Source organism: Simochromis diagramma, unplaced genomic scaffold (assembly GCF_900408965.1).
Source record: "Simochromis diagramma unplaced genomic scaffold, fSimDia1.1 OVJJ01000026.1, whole genome shotgun sequence".
In the NCBI taxonomy this organism is placed as follows: Eukaryota; Metazoa; Chordata; class Actinopteri; order Cichliformes; family Cichlidae; genus Simochromis; species Simochromis diagramma.
The window spans coordinates 3,029,247-3,051,260 of record NW_024386985.1 but is presented as its reverse complement, the minus strand read 5'-3'; the positions used below and the strand labels follow the sequence as shown (position 1 = coordinate 3,051,260).

Here is a 22,014-nt window from a genome sequence, read left to right as displayed (position 1 = left end):
TTCACTGTCTACCTTGTTATCCTCTGCTGTTCCATGCTGAGGATGCACAGTATCCATCACCCATAACCTGCACCCCAGAGGTTAAGTCATCAATAACTTTGCTGCTGAAAATATTGCAGAGGACTTGGAGGTTTGCGTAAGGTCCTTTGACTGGCTGTCCACATCCCACTCCAAATCCCCCTGCACCCCTTTCTCTCAACTTCTCCCGGATTTTTTAATATCTTTATTCTCCTGTCACAGACAGGGGCTAATGGGATGTGTGGTCAAGATTTCAGGATCCATCACTGGCTTGCTGAAGAATTAGCATGGGCCCCATGCATCACCTGCCAGAGCTGTCAGGCCTGCTGTCTCCCGCGCTTCATTATAGCGCTGGCACTGTGCTGCCTGTCTCCCCTCTGCGTTTGCTTCTCCCCAGCCAGAAACCATGGCCGGGGGGGGGGAGGCCATACCACGCCCCTCAATGTCAGCCCTGGTCACCAGCCGCTAAATTAGGATACACTGTCGTGCTTTTAGAAATTAGGAAGAGGAACGGACAGAGCTCCTGCCTGCTGAGGATGCTCTCAGAGGCAAGCGATTCTCCCTCCCTCCTCTTATCCCTTCACTCCTCCTTCTCTCAGTGGCATCGCTTTAAGTGTGTTTTTTTTCGTTTTTTTTTTTTTTTATCAAGAGTAAAAAGTCTTTAAAACTATTAGGGTAATTAGGAAGTATTTGTCCCTTGTCATCCTAAAGGAACTATTTGATTACTCATGTCCCTGTGGTTGGGAGTAGGGGGTACTGCTCTCATTTTTGGTGGCTAACCCCCTTGTGCCTCATTCAGAGCCTGGACCCAGAAAACCCCCTCGAGAGCCATTCTTTATGTCTTCTCTGCAGCGCAGATTAGACCAGCAGTGCTAAGAAGGTCACAGTGAAAATGAAGAGAGCAAAGCAGGACTACAGCTGGGGACCCTGCCCCGGTCCTTTCCCTCTCCCTCTTATTAGCAAATCAAAGCTGCCTCCAGAAAGATTCACACTCCTCACCTGATTTTGTCCTTTTCCGCTAATCACATAGCCACTTTGCCTTGACTGACAGTTTTCTTTATAATTGGCCCATGATCTGGCAAGGATCTAATAACCAGAAAATCCCCTCTGAGGGTCCGCCAGGCTTGGGCGACCTGTCTACGCACACACACTGCCTCCACCATCCCCCTAACACCATCTGCAAAGGGCCGTTGCCATGCCACACTGTTTGTGCATGACAGCGGCAAGCTAATCTTAACGTTCAATAATGGTGTGAATATTCAATGAGCAGCTCAGGCAGAGGATCCACAGTAGCACACTCTAATTACTGTTCATTTGCCAGAGTATCAAAGCCTAATTACTGTTCATTTTAATGCTCCAGAGAAAAGGGAGGAGAGTCAAGGCAGGGTTAGAAGAAGATGCCCTCGAGAGATCAGTCAGTCAGTCTTTATCCGTCTCTTTCGCCGTCTCTCTGCTTACAGCCAGTTCATTGTCTCTGTGCGTGCGAGCGTCTGAGCAAATTCGGCGCGTATTTGTATGTCTGTGTGTTTCACTGTGCAAGCAAACATTCAAAATTTCTTCAAACAAACACGTTAATCAATCACAGAGACAGCTTAGAGGAGAGAAAAAAGGGAAGACATGAGAGCACAAGACGAAGGCAAGAGACAGGGTCCATAATCCCGAGCTTATTGTTTCTTTTCTCTTCTTTATCTGTTTAATGTGTTTTGGGTAAATATCAGACAAGAGAAGGGAGGGGACTGCCGTCATATTGTCTTTGCCTTCACCAGAAGAAAGCACGCTTTTTCTTCCCTCTCACCTAATCCTGACAGAAGCCACCACAATCACTATCTGCCACCCATTTGACAGTTTCTGTCACCAATTAGCAGCTAAATCAGCATCTCCCCAAACAGGAAAGCGAAGCAATTTATATGTCTATTATTTAGTGCTTGTCTAAGTGGGTATTCGTCTCTTTTCATTCACACTCTTACTCCTTCACATTAGAAAACAGACAACTGCAATGCAGTCGGCGGCTCACCGGTCCTCTCAGATCATCCGGCTCCCTGCGACGGCGCAGGAGGCCCCTATGGGTGGGGAATAAACCCTGTCTTACCCTATCAGGAAGTTTGTCCTGTGAATTTTCAACCCCTTGCTCCACAAAATTTACAAGGCATCAACAACCCCTTTAATGAGCCACACCAAGCTGTTCGCCGGCTTTCCCCATGATAGGATGTTAAATGAAAAGCTGCGTGCAACATGCGAGGTTTGTTATCATTCAATCTGCTTGGGACCGCAAACCGGTCATTATCCAGCCATTATTTTCCTTGATTTACAATCGAGGGTGGAGGAGGCGATTGCTGTGGCTTGTTCTCCCCTCAGTGGGACGGATAGGAACCAGCTTGAAAATTTGCATTTACATGATCCGGCTGAGCAGCTTATTAGATCTGGATATTTATTTTCCACTTAAACCGATGTTTGATTACACTTTAATAAAGAACAAGAAAACCACAGAGCTGGCTGGGACTAACTGATCCCGCCCAGTGGTTTCTTTGGGATTTTGTGTAATGAAATGAGAGGGAGAAAAGATAAGCATGCTTAGGTAGTTTATAACAGATGCGCAGATGAAGATGATTTGGGGGATAAGAACAAGAGGATGCACCTTGTAAAATCATATAAATTCCCCGAGTGTAGCTAAACTGTTAGACATTCAGAAATAACATTCAGATCACACAAAGACACTTCAGGCAAACTGAGCTGTTAGGAAAAAACACACCAAACATCCACCCTATAAAATATGTCATGATCTACAACAGTGGCAACAAACAACAGTGTAAAGGTGTCTGCGTAGCACCAAAGTGTAACTACAAAGCACGACTCAACAGAAAGAGTAATTGTAGGCAACCCACAAAAAGAAAGGGTTGTCAGCAGAGTTGTTTAATTGTGTTGAGATTTAAAAAAAAAAAAACTGTGATGTGCTAAAATAAACTACACTAGCTAATGGAAACGACTGCAGTGTGTTTAAAGGCAGAAACTAAAGATTCACGTGATTAGCCATTAAAAAAATCCGACAGTTTTTTAACATCTAATGCTGTAAAACTTTGATAAACGATGATTAAATCACTGTCAGAGCAGCAGTGTTTCAAGTGTAATGGAAGATGACTGTTATGATTGTTTCAGAACTGTTTTAGGCCAGTACTGAACTAAGGAATCTATTTATTGTTTTAGGTTTCTTACTCAAAGAATACAAAATAATAAATGCTTACCTTTAAATGATACTTTGTGCCCGATATAAATATAAATGTGCATTTGGTTTGCATTAGAAAGGTGTTAATGTTACACACAAAACTTTACTGAAAAGTTTTTTATGTGCTGGAAATTTCAGGTTTCCTCTTGAATACTGGCAGTAGTAACTGAGACGTCATAAACCAATATCAGCTAAAAACAGTCTCCTGACATCAAGGTCTGCAATTGATTCTATTAAAAAATAAACACATTTTTTGGGAGGAGGAGTACATCTTTTCTCATTTCGTTATTTTCTCTCATTTTTCAAGGTGCACTTAGAGAAAAAAAAAATATCCTAAACCAAAATCTAAATTCATAGTCAACAGAAAACTTACGTAAAATACAGAATAACACAACTAATACTAGATGTTCATGATTATTGCAGAGAAAACTCTGTAGAAAGTACGCACTGTTGAAACTTGAGTGACTCTATTACAGGGAATGTGCCTTTGAGGTCTGTGGTAAAACTTCAGGGTTCTGGTTATTGAATAACAATTGACACCGACTGTACAGGAAAGGAATCCTGTCCCACCTGACAGGACATATGGGAATATAAAACAGATGAGCATGTCAGCCAAGGCAAAAATGGAAAAGAGACTATCAGCTATAATTGCTTATGGACATTTGCTTTAAGCCAAGTGATGTTACACTTGACTTAATCAATATTTGCCTTAAAAAGCCATTTATAACCAAGTCACAGTTGATGAATAAGTCACAATAGTAGCGTGTATCTCTAGTGTAAAGTAAAAGGTCATGATCTGTGGAGGGGCGGTGCAGGACTTTTCACAGACAAGCTAGCTCATTGAGGACTTCCAGATGCACGTGACTGAAACAATAGCCTCAATGGCTGATACGACAACATGGAAATTTATGAGGTAACAACAAAAGGTTCACATTGTATACGTGATGCTGGAGCTCTCTCCGTCTCCCTCGTGCACAAAAAGCCTTTCCCCATACATTAACATAAAAACATACATAATTCCCATCTCCCATAACCTCTGCACGTTGTCCACCACACAGCAGGCACACACACAGAAAATGCAGAGGTGAGCCCTTGGCCTGGAGTGCCCCTCATTTAAGACGATCGACAAAATCAATAAAGTGAAGTATGTTTCCTCGCTCTTTTGGCTCTGTTCCCGCTCCTGAAGCATTCCCTCAAGTAACCTACTCCAGCTGAGTTCTATTACTGCAGCTCTTCCCCCACGTGTATACATCCTCAACCGCTCTGTCTCCCCCTCAGCAAAAGAAAACTCCACCAGCACAAACTATGCAGTTTTATTCTTGATGGTTAGCGCAGCCGTGAAAAACAAGACGAGCTTTGACACAAGTGCCAGAGAACCATCCTTAAAAGACCAAAATAAAATGTGAAATCGTTGTACTGTATGATATCCTTCAGTGAGTCAGAGAGAAGAGTTTATATGGTTTGACTATTAGCTATTGATTTCATTCTGCGGTATTGCAGCCAATAACCAAAATCAGCATACAGTCATAAAGTAAGTCATGTTAATGAAACAGTTTAATGTTTTAAAAAATAATCTTATCAAGACAGACTGGTGCTTCTTTAGCTTAGCATAGAGATTATCCGCAGATCACAAATTCACTAGTGCATGCATCAAATGCTGCATTCAAACAGGGTGGAAGTTCTGATGCATTTTTCCATAATTATCAGTCATGTATGATATTTGTTAGCTTTAAATTCACTGCCTGTACTCATAGCTTTTATTGTATTAAGTGTCTAAAATTACATAGGCTCATATAGATTGTTGTTTGAACAGAATAAGTCTTCATCTCATTGAATTTTAATGCCATTATTAGACATTTATTATTTTAGTTATAATGGCCCTAAAGGGAACAAAAATAGGAAAGTAAAGAACAAATCAGAACCAGACTAGCTATTCTCTAGTGTTCAGCTAAGGGGTATTACATGGCAAACTTTGAGCATTTTAATGCCGGCACTCCAGAAAGTTTAACTGTCTCCTACTAAATGTTTTCCTGGATGTAATTTTATGCATAACTGGGTTCTTAGAAAGCAGCATTTTTGTCGGTCTAAGTGGGAGCTTAATTTGGAGTCAGGTTTTGTACTAATGATCCCATGAGCTTGGCATAGTGAATCATATCTCCTTGCTCGCTATTTTGTACCTCTATGCTGCAGAACTAAAACGCATTAAACTGAAAAGCAAAAAAAAAAAAAAAAAAAAAAAAAAAAAAAAAGACATAAAAATTATCTCATGAAACAGATGATGCTTCACTACAAAGCTCTTCTCGAACACCTTGAAGAAAGCTTTGTGCTGATCCATCAGCACTTTCAATAAATGTCACATAACAGTAGAAGGTGCTTATTTTCCTCTTTTTTTTCTATTCTCAGTATGCCCAATTAGCTAGCACCTTGCTGGGTGTGTACTCCCTCCATTGGTTACTATACAAATGGGAGGGGGACTGAATAAATCTTGGGACTTGAAGTCTTTGATTGACACAGAGGCATCTCCAGGCTGTGCACCCATAAACATAAAAGTAAATCAACTGTACAACATATAAACACTAAAACCTGATTTTCAGTTTTGATACATTTTTGAGCGCGAAACATTTGTTTCTAGGTAAAAAGCTCATTACCTATAGCACAGTCATTCATCAGGAGCTGGCTTTGTTCTTCTATAAAATATACAGTAGTTACCTGCTTAGCAGATGATGGAGTGTACCTCTGTAAGCCTCAGGGGTGCATCTTTCATGAATGGTTTCTGCTGGCACGCACAACCTGCCAAAACAAAAGTGTGAATCAAAGTTGTTATAATTAACTATAAACTAAACTTAAAACTAAAACTACGGTTTACTTTACTGAAATGAATACTGGCCATAAGACACATGGAAAACTATCCAAAATGAAGACGTATAATCTGTTACTGCAGAAGCATGCAGAGGCACTGGCGCGCATGTTCTGCTGATGATTAAAAGTAAACAAATTAACAAAACCAACAATGCCACTGCTGACTCTTAATCAAATTCTACTGAATTAACTTTTTTATGTAACAGTCATAAATACTTTGACATTTGGAGAATACACGTTTGAATTTTATTGCTGAGGTTTAAGAATTGATATGGTTTCCAATCTTTTCCGTGAGGTATGCAGCTTGGCTTAGCATAGCTTCAGGTCAGCCCTAAAAGTAAACGTTCCTTTAACGTTGTTTTGGACTCAAATTGGGATCATAATTAACAAAATGCAGATCATTTTGTATTCAGTAAAATGAGAAACTACTGTTTTAGATTATAAACTGATCAGGAAAGTGTCTGCTGTGGCCACAGATGAAGGGAGCCCATGGACACCTTCCAATAGATTTCTATACAGCTGGACATCGTTGCTATCTGAGGTGTCGCCTCCTGCTGGCCATTAGAGAGAATGCGTGTTTAAGGCGCTTGACCAAAAACTTTGTCCATCTTTTTCACACAGTTAATGAACACACAGCTATCATCCAGTTAGCTTGGCTTAGCATAAAGAGTGGAAACAGAGACAGTGTAAAAGCACCTCAAAGTCCAAGTAATAATGATTTACCCGTTTTTTATTGCAAGTTGTAGATTTATACATTTTAAAAACTAGTTACTTTTAGAGCTGCTACACTACATTAACACTAGATAATTAACATTAAGAGAGCCACATTATAGGTTTCTACCTGCTTCTAGCTGGAAACATGTAGTGCGGCTCTCCTTTGTAAGCAAACAAGTTAAATATTTATAGAATACAAAAACAGTATTTCCCACCCTACCTGGCTTTCCTTTAAGCACTTAATTTTAATAACTGAAATAAAACAACTCAGAGTTCAATTCTAGGAATAAAGGCTGGCATGAAACTAGAGATCAATTGAAAATTACCTTTATCAAGTTTCCTCCTGTGGTTTTGGCAACAGAAAATTCACCTACTAGCCTACTGAATGAGGCCTAACTTCAAACTCCCCTTTCTTTATTTTATAATAAGAACTCTTTGAAGTGTGAGAGATGAGGGAGGAAACAAAGCTTGAGTCTGCAAGGTCAAATCTTTGGGTTCATAGACCCCGAGGAGGTAAATTGATTGTTGAGTGTTAGGGGAGGGGTAGGAGGTAAGCATTTAACTGCTGACAGACAAACTCTGGCCCTTCAGGGCAAAGCAGGCAACACATTGCTTGACATCATTTCCACAGGTCTGTGCTCCACAATCCTCTTCTGTTCAATGGGGCAAGACCCCGAGCTTTTGTTACAATTAACCCATTAGGAGAAGCCTTTCATTCGCAGGTGATTCCATATTCCCTTGCGCACCTCAATAACACTATTTTGATCTGAAGCACTGTGGCCTACAGACATGTGCCAGATAAACTCTTGAATAGTGGATGATGTTTCATCAATAAAGCTAGCTCACAACTATGTCGTTCTATCAAAACTTAACTACATTTTGTTGAAATGAACAACATTAAACACACTGTGCTTCCCTTGGTTGGAATAAATGTGTTGTTTCTGCTGTGTACATATTGTATATAGCCTGCAATAAAAATAGATGACTCTTATCCTCGATGAAAAACATAAAAGTATTTAAAAATTGACCCCCGGGGTCTGCTTTGTCCGTAGCTGCAGGCATTATTATACCCTGGTTGTCACAAAGTACCCCCTCAGGTCATTACTCCCGGGCAGCTACGGACCCTTTGGCAGACAGAAGCTGAGCTCCATTATCTGGGACGCAGAGAGGGGCTGAGCGTAGCAAAGAGGAGAGAGGAATGGGGAGACACACTGGCCATGGATCAGAGGAAACAGCGAGATGGCACCATTCTGATGTGATGTTTTCTGGGGCTTCGCCCAAGCCTGGAAGCAGACCATTTGGGAAAGGTTCTAGTGGTAGCTGGCATGTGCTGGCAGAGAAATACTTAACCCAATCAGGAACATAATTGCATATTTTTTCATCTGCTTTTCATTTGATGCATATATTCTCTTTAGTTAAATAGCTTTTTTCTTGCCAATTCCAGGCCATTGGAGTGCAGATGAGAGTGGTATGCTTTTTTGGTGTTTTAAATCAAAGCAAAAGTCCATTGTAAAATACATCAGCGTTATCATTCTGAGGCCAAACAATGAAATATATGTCAAACCACAGAGCCATCATGCTTCTCGGTGGGCAGTGTATGCTAAAGTGATACATTAACTCTTTTTGATCAAAACTAGGGTAACTGCAATATACAGAGGACTGTTCACACAGCACAGTCATGGAATTTAATGCATTGCTTTTTATTCCTGGAATTGAATTTTCAATTTTTTTTCATGTACATCGACATAAAAACACCAACAGCAAGAGATTTTAAAGGCAGTTCATGGAATAGTTTATGGAGACAAAATATATGTATTCTAGTTTAAAAGATATGGACCATAAATATACCAAATGCACAAATATTAAGATTAAACACATCCCCTTTCATAACTTTTTATCCAGCCATAGTTATGGGTGGGCTAGAGCCTATCCCACCCTCAGTGGGTGAAAGAGTACCGCCTGCATAGGCTGCCAGTCTGTCAAGGGTCAACACATGCAGACAAACAACCATTCCCACTCCACAACAAAAAACTTGTTATTGTGACGTGACAGTGCTGCCACCTGCACCACTGTGCTGGTGTTGCTATGATATTTGTCTCCTAAAGTCGGGTGACGTGCATCCTCTGAGGACCATGAACGTCTGCATTAAAATGTCAGCCAGCGAGAAGATATTTTCTGTGTGAACCAAATGGAAAACCAACTAACCCAAGCCCTTTCAAAATAATCTGTTTGCATACTTAAACACATTTGAATTAACACTAAGGATTCACTTTAACATAACTTGCATTTTAAAAAAATTAATTCCCATTGAACATAATAACAAAACATTTAAAACAAAAGGCACTAGCAGATTACTTTGGATCCAGTTCTACGTCAGATCTACTCAGCTAAACCCCCCCACCCCACTTCTCATACCTCCCCAATGTGAAGCAGTCAATCAGTAACATCACTGATTGTAGCATGAAACACAGCACATAATTCAGCATTATTGTAAACCTTTCCTCTCTATTGCTAGAACCAGTAGATTGAATTATATACTGAAAGATCACCGCTTTCACTTTAAACAAGTAAAACACAATTTAGTGATGTAAACATGCTTAATATTCCTGGGTACATAACAAAGTTGGCAATTATGATAAGTAACTTTAAGTATAATTGTGCTCCAGGGGCTCTACAGGCTGTAATATGCTGAGCAGATTCAAATAAAAGTATTTCACTTTTTAAAATTCTGTTTAGTAACTCTGAAATATGACGAGATTAAAAGCCATTGTGAGTCAGCCCAGACTCAATCTTGTACAGTACAAGCTGCAGATTCTTCCACATGAACTCTGAGAAATCACATTTGACAAAATGTAGAACACAGATTTTTGTGCAATTACTCATTCATTACCTCTTTAGTTTGCAGACAGAGAAACCGTCATGCACCGCGTCCTCACTGAATTTCTTCCCCTCTTCCAGGGCATCACGTGCACGTCAAACCGCCAATCAAACATGACAGCTATTTACACTCACTGGGTGAGATGAAAGGTTCTCGGTCTATCACTCAGGCCCCCATTCACCTAAGAGAATGGGAAAGGAGACAGACAAAGCAGGAAAGAGGCCTGTAAATTTTTATATTCTGGGCTGTCTCGGATGCTTTCCTTTGGAAGGCAAGCAGACGTGCACGCAGACTCACACAAGCCTTTATCCGTGTGTGTGTGTGTGTGTGTGTATGTGAGCGCGTGCAGAGTTACAGCAGAAACACAGACACACCGTTACTAATACTGCAGCGCCGGTCTTTGATGTTCAAGGTGCTGTATCTGTTGTGCATGTCTGTCCTCTCAAATCATTTTCAGCACCGGGAGTAAAACACGGAAACAAAGGCAAACAACATATTCAAAAGTGTCAAACGACACATCTGGTGTTTCATGTTTGCTGGATGATGGTGACATGGCAGCAACTTCACACGGTTAAGATACAGGACAGGCTAATTGACACTGGCTGCTGAAGAAGGCAGAAGGTTAGCGAGGCAGGGGAATGGCCAACTCTTTCACGAACCGTGCTTCAACTTGATCCATGTTTATCCATTACAATGCAGATAAGCATTTAGGCTTTAAATGCACTAAAATGGAGAATAAAACACATTCTGGTATGTGACATCTTTATCGTCAGATTCAAGTTTTAAACCTTTTAAAGGTACTCTGCAGAGAAACTAATACTACTGCAAATCTGATAAACTCTGTTTGGCTTTTTTCTTGTATATATGTGATAACCAATTCATATCTTAACAAGTTTCAGCAAACTTAGCATCAATTTTAACACTGATAACCAGCCTTATGCAGCCTGACTACAACCTCTCTGACCGGCAGTTTGTTTTCAGCCAATCAATACTCTTCCATCAAGATTAGAAATCAGATTATAATATTATTACACCTGCATTATTTTTTTGGACGTTATTCATTTATCTGTTGACCAGTAGGAGCTACAGAGTTCTCCTGTTTTCTCTGTTACGGACATTTTTATGATGCTCAGCAGTGAGCGCGTGGTATACTGTATTTTTATTTGTCTTGTCAGCTACCCACTGGATACATGTAAGTAAGGTTGATGAGAGCAGAGAGACAAAGATTTGCAGACCGTATAAGACAAAACAATACGATGAAAGGTGCATAAACACCCCTTAACGAGGAGAATTGCACAGGTAGACGACTGCGACTGTGAGCAACAATCGTAGTGTTGTGGTTGTTGCGTTTTCTATCAGAAAACAAGCGTGAGACTAACTGCACTCTTGTGTAGAACTTTCTTTTATGACCTTCCAGTGAAAAGCTAAACACAGCACACCTCACGTATCCCAAGATGCCCCTCACTCCCGCACCTTGCCTCCTATTGGATAATACTGTTACAATAACACCACAGTGGTTATGTGCAACTCCTTGCATATTACAACGAGTAAATCTCGTTAAAATTGTCAATAAAAAGGAGTATTTTTTTTTTTTGAAAGAATATATTTTGCACAGACATCAAGACTCACAATACTGATGAATATCAATACGGACAATATCATTGGTCTGTCTTAGTTCGCAACAGATGTTCATATTTTCTGTGGGTCAAACTGATGCGTTTAGCTTATTTGCAATACTATTAACATTAACTGAGGTTAATAGGGAGGTTTATACTGGTATGAGTAAACAGAGGGAGATTCGCTTCTGGTGCGCTGACATGCTGTCTATCTACAAACAGTTATGTAGGTAAAGTAAGTGTTTATTAAAGTGTTGATCCGTCACATGCCACCATAACAGATTCACCTTCTACGAGTCTATGGATGGATGGGAAAACCATTTTTCTCAAAAAATATCCCTATATATACTGTTTGTTGTTTTGATGATGGTGGTCAAGAGTGTTATCTGACACGTTAGTCCATCACCTACTATAGGTCTTCAGTTTGGTTGATATTTGGATTAATAAGAGACAGTTTTTCAGGGAATAAATTTTCCCAAATAATGGGAGCAAAAAGCTTGTGCAGCACAACAGAGACTCCAAACCCACCACTTTTGATTTGTCACCTGTCTGTATAAATATGGTGTTTGGCTCTGCGGCAGAACTATATAACTTCTCTCAAAATCCAAATTAAATGACAAATACATGCCTCTAATTCAAAAACCGAACCATAACTTAATCAGTACATGCAATTAATGGGAGATGGAGCAGATCAGTGACTCCCTGCAAAAGGACAGCTGTGACTTTAAGCTCCAGTAATAACTGCGCTCTTCTAGCAAAACAACAAAGGCATCCATCTCTTTCCATGTGCCAACGCTGGTATCTGAAACGATGAGAGGAAAAACAGCTGTGCACATTGGGTAAATCATTTTTTTCAAAAATAATAATAGATGCCAAAATAAATTTGACTATTATTGGCTTAGAGGAAACTTTTCAAATAAACAGGTTTATGGTAAGTCATATCACTTGGCAGTCGATCATTATGATCACTCCTGGATTGTCCCAGAAGGTGGCATATTTATTAGTATGCAACAGATGTGGGGCATGCGTTTTCCTTGCTTAGGCTCGTGAAATTGGTCTTTTGGTGGCAGTATAAATATGATGAACTGTAGCCTATAACAGGCACTGGATGCCGCACAAGGACAAAACGTCCAAATGAGCAGCAAAAGTCACGTTGTAGCTGCTTTACAACGGTGCCATCAATGATTGATCTACACCCCGCTGAGCCACTACAGGAAACAAAGTATAGAGCCTATAATTTAGTTGGAAAACAATGCGTGAGACCGTCGGCTTGCGCATCCATTTCAGCACAAGCATTCCCTTGTGCAGATAGATCATTAAACAACCAGGCGCTTTGCAATATGGTGTAGTCAATGTCACTGAAAAGATGGGACAATAAAGTGAGATAGGGGGGTTGCAACAGCAGGGAGAGAGCATGGAGATGTATTAATGTCACATAGGCTTTAGCCTGCCTCCTTAAGCCCTGCAAAGAGTCACCCAAGCCAATTTCCATTATCATATTGATTGAAATAGTTCATCATAGTGTAATTTTAGGTTTATCGCCACCCGGTTGGGAATAAGACCAAAGCATTATCCAACAAAAGCTATTGTTCCAGGGGACATTTCGCTGTTCCAGTTCATTGATGGAGTTGATTAAGTTTAAATGAAGCAGACACTGGATAAAAGTGAGGGTATTGACCAGCGAGCGGTGCGCCGCGCTTGAAAAAGCCTGATACATGCGGAAAAGCAAGATTTGCTAAATGCTCTAATCTTCAATCAAATCTAACATCAATACAGACAAAGTTTGGTAATGAGAGATTCAATGAAGCATGCAGCAGAGAGAATTAATCCCCCTCGCCTAAACTGAGTTCAACTTTGAAGCTTGCTCCTCAGGATAGATAGTTATCTAAATGCTAAATAAGTAATGTATAGTACTTTTCACAGCATACTAATCATTTGTTCATTTTGTCTCCATTATTTGTTCTCTTGCACTTCCCGTTGTTGATCTGGTGATTAGATCAACCTTGGATATTGGAGGAGAATAGAATAATGAGGCTGCTGGGGAGATTCGATGCACAGCTGCCTGTAATGTTCAGACCTGTGGGGCTGCTGTCACTACATACTGTTACACTTCACAGAGCGGGAAATTGGCCAAGAAAAATGAAAGACATTTAAATAGCAGAATAATGATTTGTTCACACTAGCCTACGCGTTATGAGGAAATAATGAATACTCAAATTAGCGGGGTGCAGAAAAATTCTAAATTTAGAGAAGGTCACGTGTGTTTTTAACTCAGTGTCACACAATAAAAATCAGTGGTTCATTATCTTGTTTTTTTTTTTTGGCTTGCGACCTTACATACACCCACATGAACTGAGGAATTAGGATTATTTTGTCCGCTATGTTTAGTCCACAAAAATTAGTTAAGTAATTAATTACAACAATTACTGTATATTAAACTGGACAAAACCCTGCATGTATAAAGTGTTCGAATGAGATTAAAAGGTAAGCTCACAGAAACCTTTCCCTTTTCAGCAGATCCTGCAGAAAACACCCTTCTTGGATAAGCGATGTCCAGTCACGCCTATGGACATTATAAAATCATCAGATTGCCTTTGAAATAAAGTCTAGTTTTCTTTGGATACTCTGCAAGCTTGGGCTTTAAAGAGCAGTCTTGAAGGTAACATCCCAAACTCCTTATAGAGAACATCAGTGTAGCCTTCAGTGATTTTACTGTGTACTTTTTTATTAAGTTATGCCAGTGATCTTTGTCCTGTCCCACTAAAATATTTGAATCTGTGGTATTGTGGATCTTTTTTAGGCCATTCTTAGTGCTTGATTGGCATGGCTAGAGTCCACTTTTGGTCCATTCATGGTAAACAAGGTCCACATGGGTGGGGGTCATTGAATAGAGTGTGAAAATGATGCTAATCGTGTACTACGGCCTTTGCAGTCAACAGCTCTCAACCAAGCTGATCATCTTTTTCAGTTTGTGGACTGACATGATGATCAAAACACCAACTGAGAGATCTTTTGGTGTTCATTCGTCCAGTAAAATTCCAGACACTTGAAGATTTATCACTAAGATGCACTGAAACCTTTCCAGCAGGTTGTGAGCCGGTTTATCTTAGTTTTTATTTTAATCTGACACCACTCTGTATTTATCAGTCATGCTTTCATGTCCATACAGCTGCAAATGCACTTTCTAAATATTTGTAGGTTTTCACAATCCCCAGAAATAATTGCTATATGTCTAAAACAAATAAACAAACAAAAACGCATTATTATTGTAGTGACTATCATTTTCTTGTCCTTGCTACATTAAAGTTCAGAAATCACTCTTCGCACCAATAAGCTAATTTATGGACATTCAACTGGAAATTCAAATTAAGAAGCAGATCTTGTTCATTTCTTTCTTTCCTGTTTGTGACGCATCTGACTTTGTTAGAGACCATGTTGGTGACGTCCACCTGCAGGTTGAAAACCCCTCGGCTTGGCCAGAGGGCCATGCAATGTCAGGTACAGCCCACTGCTGAGTTACTGTGATACTTCTACCAAACCTTGGAATGAGCTAATGGCATTCAGAAAACAGCTTGTATCTGGCACCAACAGCATAAACTTTCTGTACCTCGTGATGATCTGATGGCATCCTTCAGACTGAAGCTCGTATACTGCATGCAGGAATAAATCCGCAAAAAAAAAAAAAAAAAAAATCTATATTTCTCTATTTTAAATATTCATTTAAAACAGAGCTTTCATGGCGAAGAATTAGAGTAAAATTAGAACACCGCGTAATTAACCCAAATTTCCGGAATGACCTCGTGACCAAATAGTGCGTCACGTGACCGTTATTCAAACCTGCCTGGCGGTTGAGGAAGGATGTTGAAGAAAAATGAATAACAATAATTTTATTTTTGCTCATGTGTTTATTTAATGAACCATTTATATTTTAGAAAAACAGCTACGTTTTTTTGACTCTCATTTCTCACAATAAAATAAACTTTGCGGTGAGATTTACTGCAAATTTGAAATTTGAATCTCAAGATCACATATCCACGCAGAAATTGTCTGCATATAAAAAAATTGATGTACGTTAGATTTTAGTTGAATGAATGCAAGTTGATAGTGCCACATTAAATAACCTGTTGTGTGTCAGCTGAAAACTAAATACATTAAACAAGATTACAGAAACATCACTCAGATTTCAAAACGGCACTAGGCTGTATTTATCGCTTTTTGAAAGGAAAAAAAAATTAAAATTAGAAAATAACCCATCGCGAAGTCAAAAGTATGAAAGTGAAGTTTGTTTAATTCTTATTATTGATTAGTATTATTTCATAGATTGCTGTTTGGTGGTTTAAAACACCCTAAACCATAACCATAAACAACATTTAAAACAGCAATACAAAATCCAAAAATATAAAAAGTAAACCACAAAAACAACAAAGTATACATAATTTATTTATTTAGAAATGTAAACGCATCTTCAGCCAGCATTGGGGATTGTTAGTGGTGCACTTAAGTGTATTTTGCTTGGTTTTTTTCGCTTCTGTAAGTTATTCAAACTGAAGCAGCCGAAGCGCAACTTTTCTCTCTGAAATACACAAGAGCAGAAACACAGCCTATAGCACGCAGACGAAGTGCTCAAGTAAATATTCTTGGAACTTCCTTCATTGCTGCTGAGACACCGCTTACTTCTAGGAGATGTTCGTGGTCACGTGTGAGCCACACCCGTCCAGCTGGAATAAGAAGGTGTGCAGAAGGTGCGTGCGCGTTTGTGTAGCTGTGTTCAGTCAGTGGTGCTGCTGTTGGTCGTGGCAGTCCACAGTGGAGCATCCCTGAAGGTGAGTGAGTGCTGCTGCTGCTGACATGTAGCCTGGTACCACATCACAGGTGACAACTCCCCGCACTTGAAGTAAATGTTACACACGCTTTGTGAGGTCTTTCTTTTTCTCCCTCTCTCTCTTTCTTTGTAAGAAAGGCTTCCTGCTGGCTACGCCCTGATCCACTTATACTGAATGTGATTTAAATTTAGATTTTTTTTAGAAATAATATATATATATATATTTGGGTGCCAAATCCATCAAATTCACGTTTATCATATTATTGTTTTTTTTATTAATATTATTATTCAGAGGCATCTATATAAAGCTTTTCAGTGACACCCATTGGGTCTTAAGCGGACGAGACTTGTTATCAGTCTGTCTTGACTTCCCCTATTTATTTCCAGATGCCACCTCATTATTTACATTTACTGTTTGCAGAATGACGGTAAGTGTTGTCAAGCGCGCGCTGAGTGGATTTTTCAAACCTCTCTCTCTTTTTTTCTCATTGTTGAGAGATGAGCTGTGGGACACGAAGTCTGAGCTGTGTGTTGTCAGAATCCCATCTAATCTGCATGTTTGTTTCTTAAACAGGGCATGTTCGCTTATCCCCCCTTCTTTTTCTGCAAATCGACAGGAGATGCAACCCGGGAGAAGTGCAATAAAACAAACTCTTGCTCTCAAAGGTGTGCGCGGCTTTGTACCGGCGCGTTTTGCCTGTTAGCTGCACATCCTCTGTCTTTTCATCTGTCAGTTATTCCCCCTCATGTTTTGTCATTTGCTCTGTATATTCATTTGTCGCCTGGATTTTTTTTCTCCTCAATGCCAGCATACACCCGAGGTTGTAATTAAATTTCTCCCTCAGTGCGACAAAAGAAAAAAAGAAGGATTGCTTTCTTTTTCTTCTTTTCTTTTTTTGTTCTGAGATACGTTTGATTACTGGTGTGATGATGAGACAGTCTGTGCAGCTTTTGGAGACGTGTGCGTCCTGAGAGCAAGGTGGGGATGTGATCTTTCAGTAGCCACAATAGATTCATAAATAACACATAAAATAGTATCGAAAAATAATTAAATGAATCAACCAAAAAAGAAGGCCTTATGAGGGGGTCTGGAAGTCAAGTTGGCTTTTGCTACTGTTCTTTATCTTTCAGAGGAAAGAAAAAAAGAGTCCGTCAAACTGTAAAAGGCCCGTGTACCTAGACCTGACAGATAATCCTGCGATATGTATATCTAAAGATATCACAATACATTGAACAGTAGTGCTTCTGACAGCTTGAATTGATGCAGAAATTTTAAAAAAGGAGACTATACCGAGGTTGTGATTTTTCTCAATTCCCTACTATTATTTTATTTTTATCTGGCTGCTTATTATTGTTGATTATCGGTTTCAGTGGAGCCACTTTGTGCAAAACGGCTGATGCGTTTCTCCTCCTGGCTTTCAGGACGAAACGAACAGCGCCCCCTACTGTTCAATGGTGAAGGTACACATTGGAGTCAACACATAAAAGCTCATAGGCCCAGTGGTTAGTAAACAGTTTTTAATCCCATAGAGCCGTTTCACACCCCTCTACGTGATTACAAGGATACAGTCACACCCGTAAATAGATTTACTTCCTGTGTTAATGGTTGCCAAACGTTTATTAGCTGCTATTATTTTATTATTATTACTATTTTTGTGGTAAAAGTCTAAGAAATAAAATCTAATTTAAAAATAAATAATGAAATAAAAAAGATTGAATCAGCGTGGGTGAAAGTGCATGTTTAAGAGGAAAGCGGTTCCAGCAGCCCGGGTGTAATATGATGGATCACTACAGACACTTCCGCCCCAAAACAGACACGCTAAAGATCAGATTTTTTTTTTTTTCGACAATTGATTCTTTGGCTTCACCCGAACTGCTGTCTGAATCGTCATTTCTGGCTCATATTCTACATTTCTCCCCTCATCCAAATCAAAATCTCTGCGCTCCTATAGGGCTTGTCAAGCCTCCAGTTTAGTGATGTAAAAGGAGAAGAAGAAGAGGGGGAGAAAAAAAAAAGGAGGTCAGGCTGAGCCCGGCGGGATACAGGGCAGCTGCTCCCAGACCAGTTTCCCCCCATCACACCTACTGCAGCTCCAGTTCTAAAGGCATTTGGTTGGCGGAGTAATTAATAGGAAATAATGATGTTGCCTTAGGTGCCGCATCACCTCCGAGGACGACGTGTTGACTGCATTATTAATCTCCTTACTGTAAATGACACATTGATGCTGATACTTATTTAAATTCATGTGAGAGAGGTGCTCAACTGAACTAATAGGTGAAGCGATAGAAGAAAAATTACACAACTTAATTAATTAAAATACTACAAAAGGGGTGAGCTCTTGCTTGTAAGCTTTTTATTTTAATTGTGAGTTTTTTCCTCTGTTTTAAAATGTTAAATTATAAAGTATAAATCGTAACCTATTATTGACATGTTTCATGTCAGAAACCAAGATTATGCCTCATTTCTCCATAATAATATTTAAAAAACAAAACAAAAAAACTCAAACCCTGGGAACTACTGCAGATATTGTAATCGCGCCATAATGCACTTGTCTGCCCAATTAGCTGAAACAATTACTGCAACTTTGACTTTAATTACGTCTCAATTTGAAGCCTCGCTGCTGGTCTATAATTCAGTGATTAAAACCCTCTTTTGCTTCAGTGCCTTTAGGGCAGCGCATGATTAGGACCTGTCAGCTGCTGGAGTGAACGGAGCCAGCCATGCGTGTTGTGCAACATGACCCGCTGTTGTTAAACCTTGTCAACATATTAACCTGAATTCCCCAGTCATTATGAACAGAATTGGCTACATATGAAGAAAAAAATGTACACATATGTATGTGTAATTGAAAAAGAAAAAAAAAGAAGGGCGGTATTTTTCTCTAACCAGGGACGTGACGTCACGAGTGTCCCAAGGCCTGTTTTATGAAAATAAAAAGAATGAAAAGTAGCGCACGCTGGCTACGACTTGGGCACACAGAATGAAAGTATATCGTATAGTATTTTGTTAGCTATATGTCGACTTTAGACCGCAGATGATTATCCGGTGAATTGCATTCAGTTTCATTACGCTGGTAAAAGTAGTCGCTAAAATCAAGAGTCATTGGAAATGTGATCATTATATGTAGACAAACAAAAATAAAGAGGTTTGACAAGAGGAGAAAGACTGCTTTGGGAGGGCAAAAAGGTTCATCTGAAGCACATTTGATCCTTGTCAAAATATATTGATTCATGTTCTTTCAAGAGACAGTTGATGTCTTCCTTAATTTCTGACTGGCCATCTGGACTGACTGATGAAAGCCGACTCTTGTTTTCTTTGTAGGTGAAGAGCTAATGTGTCAGAAAGTCAATAACTATGGAAAATGATTAATACCTGTAAATACAAAGATTTGGCAAATTTCCTTTTGAGGCCATTCACAAAGCCCAAAAAACATGGGTATTCCAATGCTCATGCTTAACATAACCCATATTTATATTGCATAGAGTAGGTGAGATTTGGAGAAGTTTGCAGGAGTGTCCAGGCAGCTGCAGTGGATGCAGACTGGGGCATAGGTTTTATGAATCTCCCCTCAGCCACAATCAGTGCAAGCGAGTTTCCTTTGGTGTATCCAGGGGTGAATAATTTATAGGAGGATAAAAGCATTTGTGGTTGAGAGCTAGACAGTCAGACAGTAGAAGGAGGCTGGCTGGGAATCACCCGCCTTCCTCCCCAGCACCCCCACCCCCACATATCAACCCCTACACATCCACCCAAACCCAGCTCACCCCCTCTGCCACGTGGTGGCCTTGCACGATACCTCCTCGGACGGCTGCTTGAAGTGCAAATCTGTGTTCCAACTTGTTCCCGGTGCCTGTCAGCATGTTTTCCTCTTGTCAGCAGCGATTGAGTGTGGGCCCGTGTCACCCTTGTACCGCCGCTGTAACAGGATCATTGACAGGCCAGTGACACTGCCCAACCAGATAATGGAAACCTATTGATTTTTCTTCTCCTTTTTTTTTCTTTTTTCTTTTTTTACACAGACAATATGTGGGACTTCTAAATAACTGGCCAAAGGAACAGGTCACGATCAATGCTCCTGACCTTTGATTCACTGCTGCCACAGACAGTGAAAAAATATATACATTTATTTATAAAAGCATAGCTAATAAAAAAGTCCTTCTGGTTGATGCATCTTTTGGGATACTGCCGTACGCATCATAAAAATTGAAGTAATTGAAGGTTTTTTTATGCTGCCCCTGATTTTGATTTGCTAAATTGACAGAAACTGTTACCTCTGAATTAAATGCGTGTTTCGCTCTTTGTACGGGGTTAGCGCTTGCAGTTTTAATGGTGAAATCTCCAGAGAGGAGGCCCCTTTGATACCCATGGAAATGATAAGCATGCATTGGCTGCCTACCATTGGACCCAGTTGGCAGATGGCGAGCAGGTCCTGCAACAACACATTTCTTTTTGTCAGCCTTGTCCCCCTCTCTTGCTCTCTCTCTCTTTCTCTCTCCAGCCAGTGGGATAATGAAAAGCCCAATTCTGGTCATGGCTAACTCAATCTCATTATAATCTCTCCTTTTTTTTATTCATTCAGCCCCTTGGGATGCTGTCTGCCAGCGATGTGGCTTTCAACCTCCAGAGAGAACATCTTTTGAAACAGCCAGGAGACCTAATGAAGTCACAGAGTGGCACAATTATTTCCCAAAGAAGGAGTATTAATGTACTTCAAAATTCCCTCCAGAGAAGCATGATGACAATTGGTTTGTACAGCTTTGATCGCTGCTTTAAATACTGCCCAAGATAAACTGCAGGGTTAGCCCCCTTTGCCACTGGTAAGTAGAAAACCCAGAAGTGGCTCTCAAGCATTAGAAACATCAAATACCCAGCCAGTTCTGCTGCAAAACACTGGAGTTTAAAATAGCACATAGCCCTAATATTACTTTCTGTTGGGAATAATGGTGCAAAATGACACTGAAATGTGCATCTTTCACCCAACTGAATTGCAACAAATTTTGTTAAACATAACAAATAAAATCAGGTTGTGTGTTGTGGGGAAGGGGCTGATTCATTATCACATAAGACACCTTTAGACAGCTGAAAGCGGCAACTCCAGCTGCTGCTGCTAAAAGTTGCATCTGTGCTCTGTAATCAAAGAGACTTTTCTTTGAAATTAGAATGATGACGTTTTTGTCAAAAAAAATTGCTGTGGTGTTTGAGGTTGTTTACGCCACCACTTTCAGGGCAGATTAAACAGATTAATACATGATAAACACCAATCAACCTTAAACTCTACTCCATTAAATCCACTACAAATTCATATTTTGCCTTTATTTAGATCATATCTTTATTATTTTTCCTCCACATCTTCCAAACAAAGTGACACCAGCACTCAGATTTTCTTTTGTCTCAATGTGAATCTTGTTGCAGCTGAAGATCTGTAAGGCAATGGCCATCCTGCACTAACACAAACAATGAATTTTCTGCTGTCTGAATGTAAAAGACATCACTTACTATATACTGTGAAATATTTCCACTCACAGATTTCAAAGGCACTGCAGGTTTGAAGCAGCAAGAGAAAGTCATTTAAACTCACATCTGGCTTCACTGTTGTTATATTCATGCATGGTTGAAGCTAGCAAAATATTCATTTACTTCCACAAATATATAATTGACTTTAAAATAGATGTAGCAGAACATTAATGGGAAAAATGGGGATAAACAGCAGGACAACTGTGTTTTTTTGAGTTTCTATGAAGAGCTTTAATGTTTACTCACTAACTTTGGATGTTTGTGGCCCATTAAGCAGCACATATTAGTTGTAAAATAAAGTCTAAAAACCAGTTGCAGCTGCGACACAAACCCCAGTGCAACAAATGTCTCGTGCCACCACTGACCCCACTA

At 39.8% G+C, this 22,014-nt stretch overlaps 1 long non-coding RNA gene across 2 annotated transcripts in view; it reads right to left on the bottom strand.

Annotated features, from left to right (window-relative positions):
* Window positions 1–15,137, bottom strand: part of LOC120738920 — a 48,473-nt gene extending 33,336 nt beyond the window's left edge. The window contains exons 1-3 of one of the 2 annotated variants that reach the window (XR_005697079.1): window positions 14,913–15,137; window positions 9,702–9,870; window positions 5,948–6,028 (exon numbers count right to left, since the gene is read on the bottom strand). This is a non-coding gene — a long non-coding RNA (uncharacterized LOC120738920). The remainder of the gene's footprint in view (window positions 1–5,947; window positions 6,029–9,701; window positions 9,871–14,912) is intronic. The other variant, XR_005697078.1, reaches the window with a different exon arrangement.
* Window positions 15,138–22,014: the final 6,877 nt, after the last annotated feature.